The sequence below is a fragment of the Chiloscyllium plagiosum genome, chromosome 31 (assembly GCF_004010195.1).
Source record: "Chiloscyllium plagiosum isolate BGI_BamShark_2017 chromosome 31, ASM401019v2, whole genome shotgun sequence".
Taxonomy (NCBI): Eukaryota; Metazoa; Chordata; class Chondrichthyes; order Orectolobiformes; family Hemiscylliidae; genus Chiloscyllium; species Chiloscyllium plagiosum.
Genome location: NC_057740.1, coordinates 13,704,092 through 13,731,047, shown reverse-complemented (window position 1 = coordinate 13,731,047; position 26,956 = coordinate 13,704,092). Strand labels below are relative to the sequence as shown.

At 42.4% G+C, this 26,956-nt stretch overlaps 1 pseudogene; it reads right to left on the bottom strand.

The window, feature by feature from the left end:
• LOC122565548 overlaps positions 1 to 13,158 on the bottom strand; it is a 36,616-nt pseudogene extending 23,458 nt beyond the window's left edge.
• Between the last annotated feature and the right edge of the window lie 13,798 nt (positions 13,159 to 26,956).

Here is a 26,956-nt window from a genome sequence, read left to right as displayed (position 1 = left end):
GTTGGTGAGGTGTTTGATTCCACTGTGGATGTAGCATTTTTTTATTCAATTGTGGGAGGTGGGCATCCCTTAGGGAGGGAATTCCAGAATTTTGACCGAGCGATTGTTGAGTGAACAGAGAAATTGTACAAACTTCCAGCATACTATCTCTTGGGAGAGACGATACTCTGGTGGTATTATGATTGGGCCCGCATGGGCCCCAGTTATGCCTGTCTCTTCGTAGGATATGTGGAACAGTCCATCTTCCGCAGCTACTCACCTCCAACACCTAAAATAACTCAAAAAAGGAGCAGCTGTTACAGCCAAATATTCTTCCCGTCCTCCATCTTGGATTACCCAGAATCCTATTGGCCAAGATCATCGCAAAACCGATGCAATGAAGATTTGGATGCAGTATAATTAAGTGATAATGGCGAAGAAAACACCAGGTTCTGTATTACAAATAAGAAATTGCAATAACTTCCTGCAGATAGCAGAGTTATCCCTGACACTTTGAAATTAAACTGAAAAGGTCTGGTTAGTTGAGTTGGCAGGAAGGTTGGAGTGAAGCTACTTGCTAAGGCTAGAAAGACCGACAGAATTGAAATTCTAGTACAATAATTGTGTTTCGCAGAAATATAACAGACACCAGGTATTCCATGCAGTGAAATGTCAGAATCAGGTAGCATTGGTTTGGTTAAAGTTTGAGCATGTGGAAAAATTAAAACAACTTGAAATTAATATGCTGAAGACAGAATTCCAATGGGGAAAATAAGAAACTGAAAAGAAAATTAGAAAACTCAAATTAGCTTTGCAGATGAGAAAGGAAGAGAGGGATAAGGAACTTTACCTTAAAATAATGGAGTTGTTGTGGCCTCCTCTATATTGGGGAGACAGGCTGCCTACTTGCGGAACGTTTCAGAGAGCGCCTCTGGGACACCCGGACCAACCAACCCAACCACCCCGTGGCTCAACACTTCAACTCCCCCTCCCACTCCACCAAGGACATGCAGGTCCTTGGACTCCTCCATCGCCAGACCATAGCAACACGACGGTTGGAGGAAGAGCACCTCATCTTGCACCTGGGAACCCTCCAACCACAGGGGATGAACTCAGATTTCTCCAGTTTCCTCATTTCCCCTCCCCCCACCTTGTCTCAGTCAAATCCCTCAAGGCACAAATCAGGGTGTAAAGTAATACTCGCCACTTGCCAAGACAGGTATAACTTTGACACTTCAGGACAAAGCATCCCACCTGATTGGCAGCCCATCCAGCATCTTCAACATTCACTTGCTTCATCACTGACAGACAGTGGCAGCAGCATGTAGCAGTATACACTGCAATAATTCACCCAGGCTACTTTGACAGAACCTCCCAAATATGTGACCTCTACTATCTGGATGAACAATGGTAGCAGATGCCTGGGAATACCACCACTTGCAAGATTCCCTCCAAGCCAGACACCATCCTGAATTAGAACTATATAGCAGTTTCCCCACTGTTGATGTGTCAAAATCCTGGGTCAAAGTCTTAACAACACTATGGGTGTACCTATCCCCAATAAAGTATAGTGGTTCAAGATGGTAGCTCACCACCACTATCTCCAAGACAATTAGGGATGGACAATACATTCTGCCTAGCCAGCAGTGCAACATTCTACAATCAAATAAATCAAAGTGTTACAGGTGAATAGTTTATAATCAGGTGCATAAATAAATGATTGAAAAGGATGTAAAATGATTAGATTAAGAATAGGAGATGATTAAACGATAGAGGTAATGAAACACTACAAAAAAGGGGGACATGATGAGAAGAGAGATTAAACTCCCAGAAAATGTAAGAATAGTTACAGCAGGATAACAAAGTAAGATGCAGAATAGAGCAGACTCCTATAATTCCAGGGTCTTGTAGATGAAAAAGCTAAGTTGATACAAGGAGTGTGGATCACCCTGCTAACGCGAACTCTCAGGGACTCCCCATCTGAAGAACAAATTTTCTCCCACTCCAAATACTGTAAGCTTTGATTCCCCTGTCATGGAGGCCAATCTTGTTGTACAGTGGATAAGATCTTTGTTTCTGAACCCAAATCCCTGTACTTGAAGACCCGCCCTGGGATCTGATGGCCAAGGAAGGTATGTTCATAACCAAGTTTGAATGACAAGCTGCAAATCTTTCCAGCACAGGCCAATGGCAAATAGTAAGCATGAAAGAGATTTCTACCATCAAATCCATAGCAGCAGAACACAACATGTTTTTAACAGACTACAGCAACCAGATTCCATGGGAGCAGTATAACACACAAGCACCATCACTGTCAAAGTGAGAAGCTGAGTGTGAATCTTAGAATCCCTATAGAGTGGAAATAGGCCCTTTGGCTCATCAAGTCCACACTGACCCTCCGAAGAGCTTCCCACCCAAACCCATTCCCCATTACTCTACATTTCCCCATGACTAATGTACCTAACCTGCACATCCCTGAACACTATCAGCAATTTAGCATGGCCAATTCACATCTTTGCATTGTGGGAAGAAACCGGAGCACCTGGAGGAAACCCACGCAGACGGGAGAGAATGTGCAAACTCCACACATACAGTCACCCAAGGGTGGAATCAAACCTGTGTCCCTGGCACTGTGAGGCAGCAGTGCTAACACGGAGGCACAGTGCCGTCCTTGGTTAATGTCTGAACTTATTAAAGTCAATTGGCCAGGTTTTATTCTTTCAGCAGTGTTGACATTAATAGCACATACTGTTTTCACACATATATGATGCAACAACTTCATGTGAGTAGCAGATGCTAGGTTAAACAGCAATTTTGAAATGTTGCTGTTAGAGTGGTGTTCATCAACTCCACATTAGATATATTCTACTGTTGGATGGTAATTGCTAAATAATCCCAAATGTGCAAATAATTACACTGTCAACCAATTTAATTTTCAGTTAGGCTCAACGTGTGGTACATGCACATATTGGAAGCTGCGTTAATTAATACACAAGGCCCTATTATTCGTGGAAAAAAAGAACATGTACACATACTGTTTCTCCTCAACAAAATGGGTGACAGTCATTCTCTGGTTCTTTTCTCGGTGTAATTTCTTGAAAAATCACAGTCAGCCTGACTGAGTTAAAATTTAGGAGAAAGTGAGGACTACAGATCTTGGAGATCATAGTTGAGAGTGTGGTGCTGGAAAAGCACAGCAAGTCAGGCAGCATCTGAGGAGCAGGAGAATCGATTGACCTGCTGTGCTTTTTCAGCTTCATACTCTCAACTCTGATTTAAAATTTAAACAAACCTTGGCAGTTAACTGTCATTCATCATCCTAATTGTGTATTGTCCATAGCAACATGTCTACCAGAATCTACTTTCCAACCAAGTAACACTCTTCTCTCATTGAGTATAATATATTCTTTTCCTTTTAAATTGAATCTCTAGAGAATTGTCCTGATAAGTACAAGACAAAAATTTTTGACAGTATACTCTTTTTACGTTTACACTCTGGTTCTACACTACCAAATAACTACACTTATAGTAATTCATTATCAATAGTTGAGATGTTGATTGACAATAAGTAAAAATCATATGGTTAAACTTTATATACTATTCACATGACAAGGCAACTTTCTTTTGTGAATGCTTATATGTCCTGCAATAACACATCACTATCCCAGCCTTTGATGCATGTAAATGGGAGCCAGACAGCTAGACGTGGTTTACACAAAGCTACAGGTGACAACTTGAATCCTAACTTTTGTATTTTGTTATTTCAACACATATCTGATCCTCATTTGAGGTTGCCGAATCATTTGTCCATAAATAATAGAATGTCATCAGCTTTACCATTGCTTGAGTCATTCTGAGCCAACCTTGAATATCAAAACCAATAAAATTTTGCTTTTTCACTATTTTCTTTCTGACTCTTTCTTCCCCTCACTTTTAATGAATTTTTAATGTCTCTTTCTATATTGATTCAACATTGAATTAATCCAGTCCAATTCACACTTGCTTTGCAATCCTTGTACCATTCATTACTTAATTCTTCATGTTATGATCCCCTTCTTGGCTGCCCAATGCCTCCAATCATCCGGCTTCCTTTGCTGAGATACTACTAGCTCACATCTTCACTGACTTATTTTGATCTGGAGAACTCGAGGGCAACACTGACTAACAACAAAAGACGCTGATCACTTTCTTGCTACAAAACATTCAACTCAACATTTCCATACCAATCGTTTGAGATGCTCGTGTTTCTTGGCAGATATGTACTGCATGCAAAACAAGACTTTTCACTGTACCTAGGTACATGTGACAATAATAATAAATCAAATCAAATCAAAAAATCACTAATGCCAGGCTCAAATTACTAGAGCGATCCCAGCAATAATAGATGGGGAGGCTAAAATAACAGGTTTATTGTAACACATTTTCACTATCTTACTATTCACATATAAACGCCACTTTGTCTCAGAAGTTGCAACATGAGGCTGCAGGAGGATTCAAACCACTTTCATTAAAACAAGATCAGAGGAAGCTGGAAAGATTGGCAGATGAACTGGCATCTGTGGGCAAAGCAGACAAATTGATGTTTTAGAACTGGAACCTTTCAACAATGCAGGGGGTGGAACTGATTTAAAATCTTTTCTGTTAGCAAACTATCAAAAAATGTCTAGAAGTTGACATATGTTTGGATAATTTCGGTGACACTTCGATTGGAGCTCTTTCATACACTGCTTGGAGTTTGTGATAAGAAATTATAATGTCCTGATTGTCATAAATATAAAGTCATAAAGATGTACAGCATGGAAACAGACCCTTCAGTTCAACTCGTCCATGGCTACCAGATATCCTAAATTAATCTAGTTCCATTTGCCAGCATCCGGCCCATATCCCTCCAAACCTTTACTATTCATTTACCCATTCAACATTGAATTAATCCATTCCAATTCACACTTGCTTTGCAATCCTTGTACCATTCATTACTTAATGCTTCATGTTATGATCCCCTTCTTGGCTGCCCAAGCCTCCATCACTTCCTTTGGAAGCTCATTCCATACACGCACCACCCTCTGAATGAAAAAAATGAAAAGAAAGGAGACCTTAGGAGAGGTGTTTAAAGTCTCCAGCACATAAAACAAGACAGAGTGTTTGGAAAAGGTTAGGAATTAAACTGAAACCACATTGGATAAATGAATAATAATGAGAAGAGAGACAGTCAATGCGGGATTGAAGATGTATCTGAATGCGTGCAGTATAAGAAATAAGGTAAATGAGCTGGTGGTGTAGATTGAAATTATCAGGTATGACGTTGATGGGCATCATGGAGATGTGGCTGAAAGGGATCAAGATTGGGAGCTGAATACCCAAGGATATAATGTCCTATCGAAAAGATAGTAAGGTGGATAGAGGAGATGGGGTTGCCTTGTCAGTAACAAATGAAATTAAATCAATAGCAATAAACAAAGTAAGGTCAGATGATGTGGACTCTGTGGGAGTAGAGTTGAGGAACTGCAAAGGCAAAAAACAAAAACCATAATGGGCGTTATGCACAGGCCTCCAAACAGTAGTCAGGATTTGGGTAGAAGATACACCAAGAGATAGAAAAGGCATGTAAGAAAGGCAAGGTTATAGTGATTATGGGGGATTTCAATGTGCAGGTGGACTGGGAAAATCAGGTTGGTAGTGGATCACAAGAAAAGAAATTTGTGGAATGTCTACAAAATGGCTTTTTGGAGCAACTTGTGGTGGGGCCAACTAGGGAAGAGGCAATACTGGATTTAGTGATGTACAATGAGGCAAACTTGATAAGGGAGCTTAAGGTGAAGGAAGCAGTGATCATAATATAATAGAATTTACTCTGCAATTTGACAGAAGCTAATGTAACTGTATTACAGTTGAATAAAAGCAACTACAGAGGCATGAGGAAGGAGCTGACCAAAATTGACTGGGAGAGAGGCCTAGCAGGAAAGACAGTGGAACAACAAAGGCAGGGGTTTGTGGGAGTCATTCAGCAGACACAGCAAAAATTCATCTCTCGGAGAAAGAAGCATACCAAAGAGAGGATGAGGCAACCATGGCTGACTAGGGAAGTCAGGGACAACATAAAAGCAAAAAAGAAAGCATATAATATGGTGACGGATAGTGGGATGTCATAAGATTGGGAAGCCTTCAAAGACCAACAGAGGACAACAAAGAAAAAAATAAGGAGGGTGAAGATTAACTATGAGGGTAAGCTAGCTAGTAATATTAGGGAAGATTGCAAGAGTTTCTTTAGACATATAAATGGCAAAAGAGAGGCAAAAGTGGACATTGGCCTGCTTGAAAATGGTAATGTGGAACAAAGAAATCGCTGAGGAACTGAATGAATACGATGTATTAGTCTTTACGGTGGAAGACATGAGTAATATCTCAAAAATTCAAGAGAGTTGGGGTGGGTGGATGGGGGGTCAGAAATAACTATGATGGCCATCACCAAGGAGAAGATGCTAGAAAAACTGAAAGGTCTGAAAGTGGATAAATCACCTGGACAGATGGGCTACAACCTAAAGTTCTGAAGGAGATAGCTGAAGAGATGTTGGAGCCTTGAGCAGTGATGTTTCTGGTATCACTGGAGTCAGGGAGGGTCCCACAGGATTGGAAGTTTGCTTATGTAACCCCTTTGTTTAAGAAGAAAGTAAGGCAAAATTTGGGTAATTATACGCCAATTAGCCTGTGTCAGTCATTGCTAAGATTTTGGAGTCCATTGTGAAGGATGAGGTTTCTAGATATTTGGAAGTGCATGATAAAATAGGGCAAAGTCAGCATGGTTTCATCACGGGGAGGTCACCCCTGACAAATATGTTAGAATTCTTTGAGGAGTTAATGAGCAGGTAAACCAAGGAGAACCAACGGATGTTATCTATCTGTATGGTATGAGCCACCAGAGGAAGTGGTAGAGGCTGGTACAATTACCACATTTTAAAAGCATTTGGATGGGTATATGAATAGGAAGGGGTTAGAGAGATATGGGGTTAGAGAGTGCTGGCAAATGGGATTAGATTAATTTAGGATATCTGGTCGGCATGGACAGGTTGGACAGAAGGGTCTGTTTCCATGCTGTACATCTCTATGATTCTATGCCTTTGATAAGGTGCAGCACAGGAGGCCGTTGAGTAAATTAAGGATCCATGGTGTTAGACGCAAGGCACGAGCATGGAAAGATTAACTGTCTGGCAGAAGGCACAGTGAGAGGATAAAAGGTTCCTTACCAGAATGGCAGCCAGTGACTAGTGGTGATCCACAAGAACCAGTTCTGGGAACATAACATTTCACTTTATGCATTAATGATTTGGATGAAAGAACTGAGGGCAGTCTGGCTAAATTTGTAGGTGACACAAAGATAGATGGAGGGGCTGGTAGTATTGAGGAGGCGAGGAGGCTGCAGAAAGATTAAGACAGGTTAGACCACTAAGAAATGGCAGATGAAATACAATGTGGGAAAGTGTGAGGTTATGCACTTTGGCAGGAAGAATAGAGGCATGGACTATTTTCTAAATGGGATGAATATTCAGAAATCTGGAGTACAAAGGAACTTGGGAGTCCTAGTGCAGGATTCTCTTAAGGTAAACTTGCAGGTTCAGTCAGTAATTAGGAAGGCAAATACAATATTGCCGTTCATCTCGATATAAAAGCTGAGGTGTGCCTCTGAGGCTTTATAAGCCTCTGGTCAGACCACATTTAGAATATTGTGCACAATTTTGGGCCCCATACCATAGGAAGGACGCATTGGTCCTGGAGTGGGTCTAAAGGAATTTCACAAGAATGATCCCAGAAATGAAAGGCTTAACATACAAGGAATGTTTGAAGACTCTGGGTCGATAACCCGATTGAGTTTAGAGGTGATCTGATTGTAACCTACAGAATACTGAATGGCCTGGACAGAATGGGTATTGGGAAGATATTTCCATTGGTAAGAGAGGCGAGGATCTGAGGGCACAGCCTTAGAGTAAAGGGTAGACCTTTTAGAACAGATAAGGAGAAACTTTTTAAGCCAGAAAATGGTGAAATTGTGGAGTTCATTGCCTCAGAGGGCTGTGGAGGCCGGGTCACTGAGTATATTTAAGACTGAGATAGATAAGTTCTTGATTGCCAAGGGCATCAAAGGTTATGGGGAGAAAGTGGGAAAATGGGCTATGATTGAATGGAGAAGCAGACTCGAGGACTGAATGATCTAATTTCTGCTCCTGTGATCTTATGGTCTTAAAACATTGCCCTAAAATCTCTTTTAAATCTTTCCCCTCTCACCTGAAAACTATGCCCTCTAGTTTTGGACTCTCCTACCCTGGGGAAAAGACCTCGACTATTTATCCTATCCATGCCCCCCATGATTTTATGAACCTTCCCCGACGGTCCAGAGAAAATAGCCACAGTCTACTCAAATAAATGATGTATATTTTCAAAACCTATAGCTATGATTATCTGAGAATTTCAACTTCAGTAAAATGACCTTCTCTTCAATTTGTGATGGATCTCAGACTTGAAATCAGCTAAGTGTGGAAATACTTCTATCAGCGTACTCATATCCTGATCCAGCTGTTTCTGTATAAACAACTGCAGCTGTGTGTTTGCAACTGGACCATTTGTCCACTCATTGTAAGACCCTTTGTGTGCCATCTTAATTTTGTTACCTTAGATATTCTACAAAGCTAACTTATGGTTTACTTTAATACTACACTGAACAAGCTACTGTTTCAGCTGAAAATAAAAATCTTCTCCGCCATCTTATGTCAACTAAAACTCATAGGCAGCCATTTTTATGTAACCTTCAGCCAGGGCAACCCAACAGTGACCATCCTGAACATATTGGCCTCATGCTCGATGGTGGGGTCATGGTCCAGGAAGAGATAGGAAGAGGTGTTTGAGAGCTGGCACTCCAGCTCAGTCAGAGGTCAATATGCCAGACAACCGACAGCACAACCCTCAATGACAAAGTTAGATTTGGATCTGAGAGCACGGAGTGCAGTCAGTTCAGAGAGAGATAGGTTTAAATGGTTAAGGGTGGTGTGTTTTGGGGTTTTGGTGCAGATAGATTTAGGCAACCAATGTAAAATTTACAGTTCTCAGTGAATAGGTCAAGTGCAGGTAAAAGGCTTGAGGGAGAGGTCTCAGCGGAGGGAGAGTGTTGGAGCTGGGTGATAGGGTGTGTGGGACCGGGAGAGGACTCTTGTCAAAAGAAATGGGCAAGGAGGTGAAGGTGACGGAAGAAGAGTTCAATTCCACGTCGTGCCCTAAATTCATTGCGGGGTGGGGGGTGCACAGAAGGAGAAAACTAAGACCTTTGCTGAGAGTATTACCTTCCTGTTTTTTTTTCTGTTCGGCAAGTTAATGAGAGGGGAAAAATGCAATGAATCCTGATGACCTGACAGCTGAGGGGTTGGAGGTCCAAAAATGAGTAGGTTAGCACACTACTTGAGAATTCCCTGTTTTTGTTCAATCTCACAAAATAAAAGCGGAATTCACTTGATTTTAAACTCTGTAATAAGTGACTGTTACCTTTATTAAAATTTAGAGTGGCACATCAGTGCAGCGCTGAGGGTGTTTGACATGACTGAAGGTACTGAGTTTAATGTATAAAGTTAGATGAAAATTCAATCTGTAAAGCCTGGGTTCCCATGGAAGTATTGGGGTAGGGTTCAGTCAATAGAAATCCAATTGGTGGAGTGTTGCTTTTCATACTGGAGGCCTGTGACTAGTGGAGTGCCACAAGAATTGGTGCTAGGTCCACTGCTTTTCGCCATTTATACAAATGATTTGGATGAAAACATGAGAGGTGTACTTAGTAAGTTTGCAGGTGACACCAAAATTGGAGGTGTAGTGGACACCAAAAAAGGTTACCTCAGAATACAACGGGATATTGATTAGATGGGCAAATGGGCCAAGGAGCGGCAGATGGAGTTTAATTTAGATAAATGTGAGGTGCTGCATTTTGGAAAGGCAAATCAGGCAACACTTATACACTTAATGGTAAGGTCCTGGGGAGTGTTGCTGAACAAAAAGACCTTGGAGTGCAAGTTCAAAGTTCCTCGAAAGTGGTGTCTCAAGTAGATAGGATAGTGAAGAAGGTGTTTAGTATACTTTCCTTTATTGGTCAGAACATTGAGTATAGGAATTGAGAGATCATGTTGTGGCTGTACAGGACATTGGTTAGGCCACTTTTGGAATATTGTGTGCAATTCTGGTCTCCCTCCTATTGGAAGGATGTTGTGGAACTTGAAAGGGTTCAGAAAAAATTTACAAGGATGTTGCCAGGGTTGGATAGTTTGAGCTGTAGGGAGAGACTGAACAGGCTAGGGCTGTTTTCCCTGGAGCTTCAGAGGCTGAGGGGTGATCTTACAGAGGTTTATAAAATTATGAGGGGCATGGATAGGATAAATACACAAGATCTTTTTCCTGGGTTCAGGGAGTCCAGAACTAGAAGACATCGGTTTAGGTGAGAGGGCAAAGACTTAAAAGGGACCTCAGGGGCACCATTTTCACGCAGAGGATAGTGCATGTATGGAATGATGCGCCAGAGGGTGGTGGAGGCTGGTACAATTGCAGCATTTAAAAGGTATCTGGATGGGTATATGAATAGGAAGGGTTTAGAGGGATATGGGCTAAGTACTGGCAAATGGGACTAGATTAATTTAGGATATCTGGTCGGCATGGATGAGTTGGATTAAATTAAACTCCAGCTGCCACTCCTTGGCCCATTTGCCCATCTCATCAATATCCTGTTGTACTCCGAGGTAACCTTTCTTCGTGTCCACTACACCTCCAATTTTGGTGTCAACTGCAACTTAGTGTACAATTCTGTGACACTATGACTCAATTGCAGGATTGAGGAAAATTGGATTGATGGAGAGTACGCAACAAACCACTGGTCAGATCCTACCATGCAGAGGGGCTTTCCTGCTTATATTTTCTTGCTATGATACTGAAGAAGCTTCTAGATCTTTTGGGTAAAGAAACTTTTCATATAAAGGGCCAGTAGTTTTACACACAAAAGATAAGCCCTTGAGTTGAATAAAGCGGAAGTGTTTATCCAAATTCCTTACATCAAGTCACACTGTTTCATGGTGCAAATAAAAAATACCCAGTCTCTTGACATGGGAATGGGAGGCCCTGCTGTACTAAGGTTGGCTTGAAGCTGCTGTGGTTGCTAAGATGACAGGGGCGCCTCTGCTGCACTCTAGTGACTCATCCTAAGCTCAGGTTTCTAGCAGCGTCAAGTGTCCTTATCCATGTGCACTTGCGTCACGACCACACATGGAAAGAAAATACAAGGCACAGTCATCAAGCAGCAGCTTGCATAGGACACATACCACAGTGATCTATTAAACATACACAGGGAATTCCTCCAACAACTCAGTTAGATTATACCCCATTCAATATGCTGTTGGTCCACATGACATAACCTTCATGGAGTGCAATCAGGCGAAAACCAACACCAAAATCATGAAGGAGATACTTCGGGCGACTAACATCTAGATTTAAGGAAGGTCTTGATGTAAGAACTGGACAGACAAGAGGTTTAGGGAAGGAATTTCAGAGCTTAGAACCCAGACAGCTGACAATGCAGCTGCCAAAGCTGGGGGAAAGAAGGCAGGGGATTGATGAGAGACCATATTTGGAGGATCACAACCCAAATGCCACATCAATTTTGCTCCGATCTCTTCGACTAGATACGGCAGAAATCAGCCGAATCTTTCACTCTCAATTGGTATCCAATGAACTAAATTCAGATAATTATCTGGCTCTCAATTACTATCCATTGAGATCCCAACTGAAATGTGAAGATGCTGTGGAAGAATAGAATTTCGCTTGTCCATGGTGCTTTCCAAGGAAACTATTAAGAATCAAGGTGCTCTACTGAAAAGGGGAGAACATTGAAGAGAGCGAAATAGCCTGCATGAGTGTATTTTCAAGCAGGTGGCACTGGATAGCACTCAAGACTGGGTGGGCCTGTTGATTATTTTTAACCTTCTCCATTGCCTTAAACAATGGCCAAATGTTTCAGCTGAGACAATCTTCATAAAATTTTCAAGGAGATGCCCCTTCAATGGGCACAGAGTCAGACAGATTCCCTGACCATTTAATGATGCTGGGAAGGATGACATGGTTGGTGAGCTGCCTTCCTGTTTGAATGGAGCAACAGGCCGCAGTAAGGGTAAGGAACTTTGTAAAATGTTTAATGTGAAAAAGAATGGATCCAGGACATCACTGGAGGTCCTTTAGTAGAATGGCCTTTGGCTGCTTGGAACACTGTCCCCCTCTCCCTATCAACTTGCCAGGGGGTGTCGACCTTCCTGATGACCTTCCTGTAGGCCACATTCCTGATGAAGGTCTTGTGCCCGAAACGTTGACTCTCCTGGTCTTCCGATGATGCCTGACCTACTGTGCTTTTCCAGTGCCGCAGTTTCTCTCAGTCGCTGTAAACTTTACTGCGAAGTCTCTTTCAATGATGCCCGCCTTGAAGAAATTCTCCTCCTCACTCCAAAAGGATCTGAGTAAGTCTCTCTCTTTGACTGCACCCCCCACCCAGGTCGTCTCCTCTGCCCTGAAGCACTTCAACCTGAAGCAAACTTGCTACTAAAGCCACGTCTCCTTCCTCAGCACCTGTCTACGCAACCAACTTATCCCCCATGGGACTCCAGACAATATTCAAACCGTCTCAATTTGGACCTGACCTACAGCAAATCCAAAGCCTCCAGAAACAGTTCTCCCGTCAGATACTCCGCTCTGCGCTTGCAACCATGTGCCACCACCTACAGTCCCTGCAGTTAGCCCTGCCCCAGTTCAGCGCCACACTCTCCCAGGACCTCTGTTGTTCTTCATCCTGAGAATGATCCTTACAATCAACAAATGCTTTTCCTCCACCTTATTGGACATCAAGGAATGTAAGTACCCCAAACTCGTGTGTACTTATCTCCAAACCTGGGATTCCTAGACCACTCCAGATTCTTCCACCGACCTCCAGAATAGGTCAAATGCCATTAGCCACGTGGCTGCTCCAGCCATGACTGACGTCACTTCCACCCCTGCTGCCAAATTGATTGCAGCCACCACTGACAATACCGCTTCCACGATTGATGCCAGGATCACTGCTTGCATGATTGTCCCTGAAACTTCCGCCGCTGAAACCTCCACCAAAGCTGCCCGGTCCATCACTTCCACCCCTGTGATTGTCACTGTCTACGTCACTCTGCCTCCACTGACGTCACTCACTGGAACACCAGTGACGACAATGCTGCCCCTGCAGACGCTACTGAAAGCATTGCTTCTGCCACCATAGACACTACTTCCATCCCCACAGTTGCTGCCAAATTTGCCACTTCCACCCCCTGCTAACATCACTCACCGAAACTCCGCCTACCATATCACCTCTGCAGCCACGACCACAACATTGCTTCTGCAAATGCCACCAGGAACATCACTTCTGCCCCCGTGAGTGCCACCCAATGCACCGCTTCAACTCCCTTGATCACTGGCGTTTACATCACTTCCTCTGGTAATGTCACCCATGATCAAATGACAGCTCCCACTCCAGGGACAGTCTCTGCTCCCCAACTCCAAACTCCAGCTCTACATCATGCCCCACCCCCCAGCCCAGCCGGGATTTTACCAGCCCCCTCAGACCTCCCCCTCATTGGGGATGAACGATCAGTCCTCAATAAAGGTCTTCATCCCACTATGCTCCCAGGTCAACAAATTCCATATGCATTGTGACATCAAATGTTTCTTCTGCCACCTCCTCCTCTGTGCTTACTTTTCAAATCATGACTCCCACCCAATCTCCAAAGACCCCTTCTCCCGCCTCAAACATACTCCCTTCTTTTGGACACCCCGTACTGGTCCCTTACCCGCCCTCGATCTCTTCATCTCTAACTACTGTTGTGACATTGACTGCTTCAACCTGTCCACCCCTCTCACCCACTCCAACCTCTCAGTCTTGCAAAGCACAGCCTTCCGCTCCAACCCCAAGCTCACTATTAAGCCAGTGGATAAGGTTTGGGGGGGGGGGGGTTATGAAATGGTAGTTTGGCTCATTGACCTCTACATCGCTGTAGCCAGGCGTCAACTCATGGACACTTCCTCCTACTGTCCCCTCAACCACGACCTTACCTCCCATCATTAAACTATCATCACATTCCTGATGAAGGGCTTATGCCTGAAACATCGACTCTCCTGCTCCTCGGATGCTGCCTGACCTGCTGTGCTTTTTCAGCACCACACTTTTTGACTCTGACTCTCCAACATCTGCAGTCCTCACTTTCTCTCCATGGGTGTAGAGCTCCAAGCAATATATATTTATAAATATTTATAATCATGTTATAATACAGATTTGGAGCATTTGGGACTTGAACCCAGAAAAATCTTGCTCAAAGTTGGAGACACTATCACTGTGTCAGAAGAGCCCTTGCTGGGAAATCACAAACCAATTGGAGAAAACCATTGAGCCAAATTGGCTGCCCATCTCATGGGAGCGGGTAGCTCTTCCAGGATCTGAGTCTGTCTTGGCAAAAATGGCAACCCCTCCATCTCCAGGCCCAAGAGGGTGAGAAAGTTCAGCCTCAGGAATCAAATCTGGGCTGGAGTGTTCTCTACAGGCTGGGTATTTAAAGAGTGAGCCACAAGGGAAAGGCTTTATGAAAAAGAGAAATGATTCTGCTTATTTTCTGTTATTCCTCTTGATGCATATCTGGGGTTTTAGTTAAGAAGCGACTTTTTTTAACATTAGTAATTTTAGCAAATCTCCAAAGTCCAATTATTATCCAAATATTAAATGACTTTATAAAACTATGTGACATATAAACAGAATGTTGAACCCATTTCAATCGACCTTTAGGTTTTAATTCCATGCACAGGCAGACTGTTAATGACACATCAAAGTTCCAGGGACAATCCCAGATTGGGAATTTGAGTCATTGCACATGATTGATTCATGACCTATGAGAAAAAGCTCTGAGTCAGGATTCGGCCTTTAGCTGGCTGTCCAGCAGTTTCCTGAATGGAGGGATTTTGGAATTGTTGTGAACTTTAATGTTTGAACATCTGCTTATTAGTAAACCCATCCCATGTTAGCAATCCTTCCCGTCTTTGTCATGATAGTGGATTGTGGTTACAATCACATTGTAGTGATGAAAAGGAACGAGCCATTGGGAATAATAAAAAGCTCCCTCATTTGTTTGATGACATCGGCTGGTTTTACCAACACCCAGCGTATTTTTGTTGGAATGGTGAGTTTAATTGTGGCCACCAGCTGATAGCAGTAACAGCAGGCTAACATAAGGGAATGAACATGGATGTTTTTATGGTCTGCAAAGCTTTGAGCCAGGCTGCGCAGTGACATTAGCCATTTAGAATTTGCTAGTTAACCATGGAGTTTATTTTCTGTGGACCAGCTATTCTAACAGTCATGAGTAACATTATAATTGATAAACATTTTGCATCACCCCTGCATTGCTCAGTTTTGATTTCAATCCTGTATTACCAGTGTATTCATTGTTTATTTGGCTGCTGTTACATTACAACAATGACTACATTGCAAAAGTATTTTATTGGCTGTAAAGAACTTTGGGGTATCCTGTGAATGTGAAAGCTGCTATGTAAATGCAACTCTTTCCTTCCTTTGATCAAAACAATGCTTAATACAGCTGACTAAAATGGCACTTAACAGAATTTAGCATATAAGAAGAAAAGTTGAATGTAACAAAAATATCCCAGAATTATTGTTCTCATCTTCTGAAGTGCATAAGCCAACAGGTCACATTTAATCCAAGATTAAGCAGGATTGCATCTGATGGTCCATGGATGTTAATAAATCAATGATTAAGAGGAGGTAGAGGCAGAGTTGTAATGTCACAGGACTAGTAATCTAGAACACCAGGCTAATGTTGTGGGGACTTGCTCAAATGTCAGATGGTGCAATTTGAATCTGATCAAACTCTAGTCCAATCCTGACCATGTAACCACCGTCAATTGTTGTAAAAACCATCATGCCCTTTGATTGAATTAAAAATAATGGTTTTAACCTTGTAATGTGGGATATGGTCACCCCACAGCTTAAGGGCTTGCAGTAAGGAAGGGCAAGGCAGTTAGTATAGGAGTCCTCTAAATATTCTGGGAATAGATATTCAAATCCCAGCAGGGCAATTGATGAAATATGAATTCAATTAAAAACATTTTCAGACAGAGGTAAGTGAACCTGTGGATTTTTTTTTACCGGAGATGACTATCAAGGCTATGTTCAAGACTCAAGACCGACAAATTTTTAATCAGTAAGGGAATCAAGGATTATGGGGAAAAGGCTGAAAATGAAGTTGAAGATTATCAGGTCAGCAATTGACTAGCAGAGCTAATAAGATGGGCTGAATGGTCTACTTCTGCTCCTATGTCTAATGAAGGATCCTTCTCATAATTATCAGCTACTGACAAGCTGTTTCTCATCCAAAGAAGAGACCAGAAATCAAAAATTAGGAAATTGTAGAAACTGTGGCCAAAGGACACGAAGCAACATCTGGTGTTTCTGTTGTCTGAGACAGATAAAAATTACTTATATATGTAAATGAGTTCCTACTATTGATTTGTAATTTCCAGGTACAACATATATTGTCTTTATATTTGTACTAGATCTTCACCAGATTAACCAATGTGCTTTAAAGGGGTTTTAGGAGGCTGGTTGGTGGACTTGTACTTCTCATTTGGTGGCAGCTGGAGAGGTAGGAGCGCTCCTCCTGAGCCCTCAGAAATACCGACCACTGCCAACTCTGGGATTTCCTCCAACACCCTCCCTGCCTCTAACCCAATCTGCCCACTGACTCTTTAGTAGAAGCTGGATGCTTCCCTGCCTTCCAAGAACCAGCAAAGAGAAACTGGGAGCAACAGGAATTTGCCATGGCATACTAAAGAGGTCCAAGCCCCAAAACAGTGGAGGTCTGCCACTGTAGGTGAGGGTGAGCAAGGTGATTGCCCTGCTGTCCTTGTGCCTACTGTGGCCTCTATATGTTAAATTTCCCCATTGAACACTTGCTATGGTCAGGAGAATTCTACAAATGCTATCTTTTATTAATGGTTATGTAATAAAACCTAAACTGTGTTTTACATTGTTTACCACTACCTTCAACGCTCTTCAGTCCTTCTCTTCTGTTCTTGTTCTGACAGCTCAATAAAAGAAGCTCCAGTGTGAACTTTGTGTACCCAGAACTGATTTTGGTTACTGTGTATGTTGGGTTAAAATGATGGTTAACTGCTTTATTTTGAGGGGAAGCCTCATTTCTCTTCCCACCCATCACTTATGTACTGAGCTTTCTTGTCCTTTCTCACAGATATATGCTGGATTTATTTGCAAACTTCCTGCCAATACCCAACCAATTCAGCACAGACAAGGATGAAACCTGGTCAATATGGTTCAGTACCCATGGATACCTCAGAGCAACAAATTAATTCATTTGTAGACTAAGTGTTGTTGGAGCCTTGATATTTATAGACTGGAAAATCCTCACTCCACCACAAAGATTATTCACAAGGCTCACTAATGACATCACAGGAACTTCATTTATCTTTTTATCCAGCTCAATCTTTTGAATTTAGCATCGGGGTGCTTGAAAATGCGACACAGCTATCAGAATGAACACCCTGAGCTGGTGTCTGAGTCGCCCCTCCAGGAAATGGGGGCAGGCAGATGTTAAATATAGCTCCACATGCTTACGCCAGTTCCCCTGCTCCACCCAACCCCTCTACCATTTTCCCAAAGATGGGATTGGGAAGCAGCAGGGCTACTGATTAAGCTAGTTGACGGCCTATTGAAGCCACATCATGTGGGCATCGATTGCTATCAACGCAGGCACGAAGATACATCTTTACCTAACAATTGTAGGGCCAACTGCAAGCTAAACCACCAAGACATGGGAAAGAACAGCAATGGTGCCTGTCATGAGGGGCAATCCAGAATGAGTGGTCATAGTTTTAGGATCAGGGATCGCAGGTTTAAAACCTTGAAATGAGGAGACATTACTTTTCAAAATGTGTCTTGGAATTTACTATTCAAGAGGATGGTGGATGCTGGGACATTGAGTAAATTTAAGGATGATAGACAGTTTTAAAATTAGTAATGGGTTTAAGGATTATAGCCAGTGGGCAGGAAAGTGGAGTTAAGGCTAAGCTGATATTGGCCAACGATCATAATAAATGGCAGACCAGCTGTGAAGGGCTAAATTGCCTACTCCTGCTCCTGGTTCTCATGTTCTTATGTTTTAAGATGGATGCCTCCCACCATCCTTACCTACATAAGATCCTGGGTATCACTTGGAGAGACAATATCACCAACTAAGGCCTGGTCAGAGGTTCCTTTGGATGTCATGCTAAAGAGATGGCTGAAAATTGCAGGACTAGCAGGGGCAGCACAGTGGCTCAGTGGTTAGCATTGCTGCCTCACAGCTCCAGGGACCCAGGTTCAATTCCACCCTGTCTGTGTGGTATTTGCACATTCTCCCCGTGTTTCTGTGGAGTTCCTCTGGGTGCTCAACTCTCCTCCCCCAGTCCAAACATGGACAGGTTAGATGAATTGGCAATGTTAAATTTCCCATAGTTAGGTGGATTAGCCATGAGAAATGTAGGGTTACAGAGATGGGATGGGTCTGGGTGGGATGCCTTTCAGAGTATTAGTGTGGACATGATGGGCTGAATGGCCTGTTTCCACACTGTAGAGATTCTATGACATGCATTTCATCTCTGGTTTGTAACCCTCACCAGCAGTAGAATGGGGATGCTACCAGATGGAAAAAGAAGAAAGAAGATAGGATTGATAAAGAAGACCTGGTGAAATGTCTTTAAAGAGCACCTTCAAGAGCAGACACCGCCGGGGCTGGATCGAATGAAATTTAAGTGGGCTGGTGATGGAGTCTTGCTGCCCATTGTCCCATGTAGACCTGAAGGAAGTAAAATAAAGTAAGGCCTGTTAACAACAACTAACTGGGATTTTCAAAAGGCCCAGGGGCAGCAGGGTCCAGTTTAGTTGCCTGGAGGCAGACTCCCAATGGCAAACTGAGGAGGAGGGAGACAGGGACAGCACTCCAGACAGGACTAGAACCTCTCCTTCCTACAGCAGCAACCACAGAGTACCTTATGGAAGCACCCCACCTACCCATAACCCACAGCGGCAGCCTCACTGCCAATGGAATGTTTAAAATGTATGCATTATATAACATAGTTTGAAAGACAGTGCCTCCATTTGAAAGCATCCTCTCCCTCACACCTCATGCTTCCTCATGTGCTTTCCTGGTGGAATGGCATTTGACAGGTCCTCCAGCTACAAAAGCCTGAAGATGGAGAGTTCACCCTCTGGCCATTGATTGATCACCTTCCCGCAGGGAAATCACTTTGTGTGACTGTTTCCTACATGGTCTGGACTTCTGACACTATTTGTGCCTGATGGTGTATTCTGAAAAACTCCTGCCCACAATTTTGGAAGCTGGGATTGAGCAGTGATGGTTCCTGCCTCCACCATCCAGGGATGTCACTGAATAGCTGTAGAGGGAGAGTGGAGAACAGTCACAGATTATAGCTCACACTGAAGCCAACACAGAGGTAGAAGGTAAGTGCGGTCCTACCACAAGAATTTAGAGAACTAGGAAGCAAATTGAAAAGAGCACCTCAAAGGTTGTAGTAAGTGTAGGAATAGATGGATAGAACACATGGTTGTGTGGCTGAAGAGTTGGAGCATGAGGAAAGGTTTTCTGATTCTTGGAGAACTGGGATTATTTCTGCGGAAGGGGAGCACCATCCTTGTGGGGAGGGTAGGTTTGTGTGATTGGTGGGTATTTAAACTCATTTGGCATGGAGAGGGATACAGAGTAGAGATACAGTAGGGAGCGATGCATGGCAAGTATAGAATTCGAGAATGTGGTGCTCATTTCCAGCACCACACTCTCGACTCTGATCTCCAGCATCTGCAGTCCTCACTTTCTCCCATGGAAAACACAGAAGAATATTGAGAATAAGCATACACTGAATTGCACTTTTGGTGAATGTAACAAATCTAGGAAATCTGTGCCATATTGTACATTGTTGAAAGTGCTGTGTTTTGGATGAGCTCTTTTCAAAATCTGTTTGATTTTTGTTAGTCATTCACAGGCTCTAGGCGTCTCTGGTGTTGCCTATCCCTAATTGTCAACCACATTGCTATGGGTCTGGAGTCATATGTAGGCCAGACATCGTAAGGATTCCTTCCATAAAGGCCATTATTGAACCATCTAGGTTTTTCCGACAATCAAGAATGGATATGTGATCCTCCATTAAGCTCTTAATTCCTGATTTGTATTGAATTCAAATTCCACTATCTGCTGTGGTAGGATTGGAACCTGGTTCCACAGAATATTACCTGGATCTCTGGATTAACAATCCAGTGATAACACTACTAAGCTATCGTTTCCCCTCTGTTTGTAGGGGATTCTCCCCATGTCTCAATCAAGATTCCTTCATTGACCCACACCATCAAGACCCGTGAGTTTCTCCATTTCAAGATTAGGAAGATGAAAGCTTTTGTCCTCGACTTCTAGCACAGGCTCTGCACCCTCATCACCACAGCAATCCCTCTCTGGCCACTGTCTAAACCCAAGCTAAGCTTCTGATCTCAAATACTCTCCATCACAACTACCAACTTCACCTCTGTAATATCCTCCATCTCTCATGAATGGCTGCTGAAATCTTTGTCCAGACCTTTGCCAAACCCCATTCATTATCCTAATGTTCTCATGCTCCATAAACTACAGATTCTTGAAAACACAATTGTCGGTACCATATCTCATGTAATCTCATTTCTCGATTTTGAGGAATTGTACATGAAGGTGCACAGTGTTTTGAATGTGTAAAGGGTACAGTATCTTTAAGAGAATTGAAGGAGTTAGAAATCACACAGAGTGCTGGAGAATTTACAATGTAACATTTAGTCCAGCAACTGGCAATACCTGGGTTGCTTTGAGACAAAACAAATGCAAATTTGGCCCATCAGCTTAAATTTGCCTCAAGATACTAAACTCCCAAACAAGTTTGAATTTGGTATTTTGACAATATTAAAACCAATAATCAAGATTCCTTTATGGGCGGCACGGTGGCACAGTGGTTAGCACTGCTGCCTCACAGCGCCTGAGACCCGGGTTCAATTCCCGCCTCAGGCGACTGACTGTGTGGAGTTTGCACGTTCTCCCCGTGTCTGCGTGGGTTTCCTCCGGGTGCTCCGGTTTCCTCCCACAGTCCAAAGATGTGCAGGTCAGGTAAATTGGCCATGCTAAATTGCCCGTAGTGTTAGGTAATCTAATCTAATCTAATCTAATCAATAAAACAATCCGATGCTTTAGGCTATAAGACCAGGAAAAATGGAACAGTTGGGGGAGAACTACCAAGCCACCAAAATATATAGACTGCCTACAGAATAGCTCTCTTAAAGATACCTTTATGTACCAATGACCTGTGCAACAGAAACCCTAAGAAGAAGAAAAGAAGTCAGAGAAAGATACAAAGAGAAGGTTCAACAGCTAGCTAGTTTTGAAATTTGAATTTTTTGGTAAATCTTAATTGGCGGGTTTAATTGGACCAGTGTTATAGAAGGGAAAGTAAAAGACAGGTTAGAGAAAGGAGTTGTAAATAATTGTTAGTTAATTATTCTCTGTTGGACTTTAAAAAAATAAAGTTGTTAATTTTTACTTTAAATAGTGATCTTTGGGATAGTTGTTGGTCTCTCCAATTTTAATAGATTACAGCGTGGGTTAAATCATTTCTGTGTTTCAGGTTTAAATTAGCAGGGGTGGAGGGGGGGGGGGAAGGTTTACCCCATGTCATAACAACAGAAAATCCATTTGGAATTATTCAGTCTCTAACTGAAATATACTAAGAGACAATGAATTTTGACTGTATCAGCCAGTGCACAGGTTTCCCAAGTAATATGAAACCCACAGGGTTCAAGAAGATAAGAACTCTGAGAGAATTTATTGGTCATAGAACCATAGAATCCCTGCAGTGTGGGAATAGGCCATTTGGCCCAACAAGTCCACACCGACTCTCTGAAAAGTACCCCACACAGTTCTAGGAAATTAGCTCCTTGGAAAGTCTTTAAAACTAAAACTGCATAGCTGCTTCCTTGCCTGGCAGGTTTGCATGAAAACTGAAAGTGCTGGAGAAACTCAACAGATCTAGCAGCACCTGTGAAGAGAGAAAAATAGTTAATGTTTCGAGTCCGATCTGACTTTTCTTTTCAGAACCCGCTCTAGCTATTCCAACATTTTGTAAGTCCTTTCTCTTATTTTATACCCACCTTGATCTGCATTTGCCTGTTGTCAGGCTTCACTGGTGCAAATGCAGCGTAGACCTTTGGTCAGCAACAAGAGAGCCTATGACACAAACAAACCGAGTAGGAGCATTCGACTCCTCAGCTAGATACCTCTCCACAGGACAGGAGGATGAAGACAAATTTTAGCTCAAATAAGGGTGAAAGCACAAAATATGTACTGAGAAGATCAGCTTTCACAACACGATGGAGCAACAGTGCTTGTGGAGGCTCTTGCATTCATGTGGCCTTTGCTGCAATCTGAAGTCTCCTAAAACTAGTCCCCTTTGCTGAGAAAAACAAGCCAGAATGCATTGTCAATCAGTGACTGTCCAAATTTCTTTACCTCCACCTTCATCCAGGGATAGCTGATGACATCTGCAGGAATTGACATTCTTCTCTCCCTGACATATCTCACGCCATATTTGCTGGAGACACCACTTATATTCACTTGAGTCAGAGGCTGCATATTTGGAAATCAAGGCAGCCTCAGATGCACCAGGACCTTGGACAAGGGCTACATCAATACCCAATATCCATGGCCTGGACTCTAGGGGCCCTGTGCTCTGGTCAGCATGGGGCCTGGCAGCAAGTTCAGGGCCTGTGATGTCTGTCCCTGGCCCTGAGATCCACCAGGAGTCTTTGATGATCAGAAGAGATTCCACTCCATCAATGTTCACCTGCTTTGTATAATATTTTTAGTTGTTTGTTCTCTTATGATTTTCTTGGTCTCATTGTACTGTTAACCTCTTTTGATACTGCTGAGGTAAAGTGAAAAACATTCTAAGTTTTATTTAGTTTTAAGTTTTATGAAGTTTTATTTAAGAACACAAATTATAGCAACAAGTTGGGGCTTTACCTTGTTATGAGCCTGCAAGAGAAAAAGCGCATGATAATGTCATGTAACATAACATCACTTCCTAAGACGATGTCACATTTGCATATCTTACAATAACTCCTTATTCCAGTTTGTAATCACCAGAAAGCTTTTATTCACACCTGTGCTAGATATCGTGAAAACTACCATGATGCTTTCATCTTGTACCAGTTACATCCCTGTAGGTCCATGCAAGTTCAATCAGTGACTCCTGAATGATCCACATCCTAAGGATATGGCTAATAGCACAAGTGACTTGCCTCTAAAAGTTGATGCAGGAGAATGTTATTACTGAAGCCACCAGAGCACAAGTTCACTCACAGAAGAAGTTAGTTCCTTAACCCTAACACAAATCGTGTGCCTGGACAGATTTGTGATCATCCTGAAGTCTGTACAAGCATGAGTGTACAGGACAGTAGAGGTCTGCTGTACCATTCACAGTTTGGTGCTGCAGAGAGGAGTAGAGCTGCAGAAATAGGAAGGTGAGGGCCCATTCCGCATCTTTAGAGGAGATGGGGAATGAGGAGAAAGCTGAAGTGTCCCGGCTGCCTGCAACTGCTCACTTAGCTGCCAGAGAAGCTCATGGTAGATCCATCCAGGCATATTTCAGATAACTTGAGTGTGTGTCACCTTATGGCACAACAAAATTGAACTCACTGCTAACCCTTCCCTAGTCACAGGCCTTCAGTCCGAAAAACAAACCATCCATCATTACTCTCTGTCTCCTGCCATTAAGCCAATTCTTTATCCAGTTGACAAGCTCACCCTGAATCTCACTCATATGATCTAACTTTACTAATTAGTCTACCATGTGGAGCTTTGTCAAAGACTTTACTAAAGTCCAAGTAAACAATGTCTACTACTCTACCCTCGTCAATCTTCTTGGTCACTTCCTCAAAAGAATAAATTAAGTTTGTGACACACGATTTCCCTTGCACAAAGCGATGCTATCCCGAATCATTCCTTGCCTCTCCAAATGCATATAAATTCTATCTTTCAGAATCACTTCCAACAACTTACCCACCACAAAGTCAGAATCACAGGTCTATAGTTCCCAGCCTTCTCTTTATTTCCCTTCTTAAACAAAGGCACAACATTAGCCTCTCTGGATGGCTGACCTCATTACAATCACTACAGTATGTACATAAAGACCCAGCCTCAACTCCCCTCTATGGGTTGCTACAACCTGTCCTTGTATAAAGCGATAAGAACAGGATGAACCTGTATTTGTATAGCATATTTTAGGACATCAGAACTTTTCAAAATGCTTCATAGCTGATGTAACAAATTCACTTTGTAATGTAGGGAAAAGTAGCAGCCAATCTGCAAACAGAATTATGTTGGAATCTATTGTTAAGGAGGTTAAAGCAAGACACATAGAAAATCTTAAGGCAATTAGGCAAATTCAATATGATTTTGTGAAAGGGAAATTATATTTGACTATTTTACACATGTTACTTTAGGAAGTAACAAGTTTTGTAAATAAAGGGGCACAAGGGAATGTGCTGTACTTGGATTTCCCAAAAAAACTTTTTTGACAAGGTTGCTATGAAAACTAAATGTTCATAATGTCAATAGTAACGTATTAGCATGGATAGAGAACTGGTTGGCTCATGAGAAGCAAAGTGTGTACATACATGGATATTTTTCAGGTTGGAAAGATGTGATGAGTAGTGTGCCAAAGGGATCGATGTTCAAGCCTCAACTATTTAGAATCCATTCTATATGGTTGACTCGACTGAAGGGTCAGAATTTATGTTTGCTCAATTTGCTGATGATATAAAGTTAGGTAGGAAGGTAAGCTGTAAGGAGGTCATTGAGTCTGCAAAGAAATATAATGACTGGGTAAGAACTTGTCAGATGGAGTGTAATGTGGAAAAATGTGAAGTTATCTGCTTTGTTAAAAGAGAAAGGCAAAACTTTATTTAAATAGAAAGGAATTGCAGAACTCAAAGGGGTCAAGATGTGCTGGTCTATGAATCACAAAATGTTAGTACCCAAATACAAGTGATTAGGAAGGCAAATTGAATGTTGATTATTGCAAGGGGAATGGAGTATGGAATGAGGATGTTTTGCTGTAGGGGCATAGAATGTTGGTTAGGCCACATGTTCAGTTTGGAATTCTTATTCAAGATAATGATGTAAATGCATTCAAAGCATTCACAGAAGCGCTTCACAGGAGGCTCCCAAGCACTGAGGATGTCACCTAGACAGGGGACGAAACGTTTGCAACAAAAACTTCCAGCTCGGCGAACAGAACCACAGCAAAGAGCACCCGAGCTACAAATCTTCTCACAAGCATTCAAAGCAGTTCGGAGATGGTTCACTCAACCGATATCTGGCTTGGGGTTATGTATGAGTGTTACCGCATGAGAAAAGATTGAACAGGCACTAGACTTGAATCCACTGGAAGTTAGAAGATTGAGGCGATTTTGTTGAAACAGGTAGGATCTTGAGATTTAACAGGGTGACGTTGAAAGGAAGTCTATGGGTGAAATAAGACTTGAGGGACATTGGGTTGGGTGGGAGACCCTTATTCTAAATGTTAAAAATCACACAACACCAGGTTATAGTCCAACAGGTTTATTTGGAAGTACTAGCTTTTAGAGTGCTGCTCCTTCATCAGGTAGCTGTGGAGCAGGACCATAAGATGAGATGAAGAAGAATTTTTCCCACTTAGAGGGGGATGACTCTTTGCAATTCTGCCTGAGATCAGCAGAGGTGGGCTTATGGAATTCCTTTAGTGCACAGGTATGTATGACTGACAATGTAAGTGAGGTACCTCATGAGGTAACACTCAAACGCTATCAGGCTAAACAGGAATGTGATGTTTTACCCACAATCAAATTAGCCATAAATTTATTAAATGGTAGAGCAGAGTACAGGGACTAAATGATAGGCGCTGTTGTGGTTCCTACCTCTGGGTTTAAGACCAACCTCCTCAGAGGATATCTCTGAACAGGTTGATTTAAAAACAAAATTACGAGAGGCTAAACAGTCTGCACCTACTCCTAATTATTTGTAAGTCCTGGAAGCAATGAGATATCGGGGGAGAAAAGCAATGAGATAAAACTGTGTGCACAAAGGGATAAATATTAGCACGAGCACCAGAAGAATTCCTCTGTTTCTTGTCAAATTTTCTGGAGAATATACGTTGCGTCGGCTTAACATTGCAATAGAAATATTGCACCTCTGACAGTGCAGCACTGCAATGGATCGTCAACCTAAATGATGTGCTCCAGTTTCTGGACTCTGGAGACTGAATAAAACCCTTCTGATTTAGACATTGAGGCAAGACCGATATAAACGCTCCGTAAAACGTGACCTACTCCTCAGAGACAGAGTTCAGCTGTATTCCAAGCAGAGCAGAAGTTCTCTTTCCGAACTCATGGCATCATTCAGACTCCCTGGCAGCATATTAAACTACAGCAAATGTGAAAATACGATTTAGAACCGACACTTTTGAAAACATATAGAGCGCAAGAGAAGGTTTAGCATCAGAGAAATGCATAATAATGTGAAATAATACTATTTAGGTTGATGCCGTTTAAAATTCACTTTAACTTGCTGTGATCCGGATAGCGGGAGGAGGGGCCCCTGGAATATATCTACCTTCTTACTGATTTAGGAAAGGAAAAATTCCAGACTATAATTGGTTTGAGGAAGGGTTGACTGATGCCAGACAGCTGCAGTGCAAGAGCGCCTGCTCTCTAGCTCAGCGACGTGTCATGACGCGTCTGTGGAGAGTATAAATACAGGGGCAAGTG